The following is a 1,122-nucleotide window of genomic DNA, read 5'->3' on the forward strand; positions in this document are numbered from 1 at the left end:
ATTGACGAAGGAAACGTGTGTGGTTTATTGGCACTAGTAAGCGTGCACGTATCTAGTCTATAATAAAACAATTTTAATCTTGTTTCTTGTATGGCGAGTTCTTTGCCGAAGCATTTAAATGTGTCTCGTGCCCACGACGTGAATCCGAATACATGTCTTCACATAAATTCACAGTCACATAAATGTATTATAATTAGTTACAAAAATATTTAGAAAAAACAACTAAGAAACAATATCTACTATTTGTTCTTTGACGATGATTCTCTCTTAAAGTTTCATGTATTGATGCAATCTGAATGCTTCGTTCCATGGCTAAGATATTGTTTAGAGCTTCATTCCCTTACTTCAAAACATGTCCAAAATTTGCCTCCTCAGTCGAATATAATCCTACATATGCATTATACATCATTGTTATTTAAAAAATAATACTACGTGCAATGTATATAGAAATGACTATGGTGTAAATAATCACCCTGTGTAATGGAAAATGTAGCCCACCATCGCATCATGAGTGCATGAAATTAGAAACCAAACAACCATGTAGTGAACTGGAATGTCTCCAACAAATTAGACGCCGTGCTATGCTAATATACGCACAGCAATATTAAAGCAATCATCATCCATGTCTTCATCATTCTTTAGTATGTTCCTTATTTGTCTCAAATTTAAACTAATATGATAATGATTATAGCTTTTTCCCGTCACTCTTGTGAAATCGCAGTTATGCCAATTTTAATAACACAAGAGTATATTAGCTAGAACACAAAATGATCTCAAAAAATGTGGCTTACTACAACAAAGGGACATCATCAAGCATGTTGGTGCACAAGATGGTGAAAGAAGAAACTATTGCCAAGTTAAGCTCAAGGTTTGATGATGTGTTTGATGTAGGTAAATTCTTAGGGAGTCTATCCAGAATCACACAATCCGTGGGATCAGTGTCGATTTTTACATTATCATCATTCAGTTTCGAGTCCACTGACAGCTAATTTTGTCTTGAAATATGTCATATGATCATATTAAGTAATATAGAGTTAAAATTTAAATAATAATACAACATAGAATAAATATAATGATAAGATATTATAAAACCTTCAAGCCGACTCCAACGCTAGACCCAAT

Source organism: Triticum dicoccoides, chromosome 7B, assembly GCF_002162155.2.
Source record: "Triticum dicoccoides isolate Atlit2015 ecotype Zavitan chromosome 7B, WEW_v2.0, whole genome shotgun sequence".
In the NCBI taxonomy this organism is placed as follows: Eukaryota; Viridiplantae; Streptophyta; class Magnoliopsida; order Poales; family Poaceae; genus Triticum; species Triticum dicoccoides.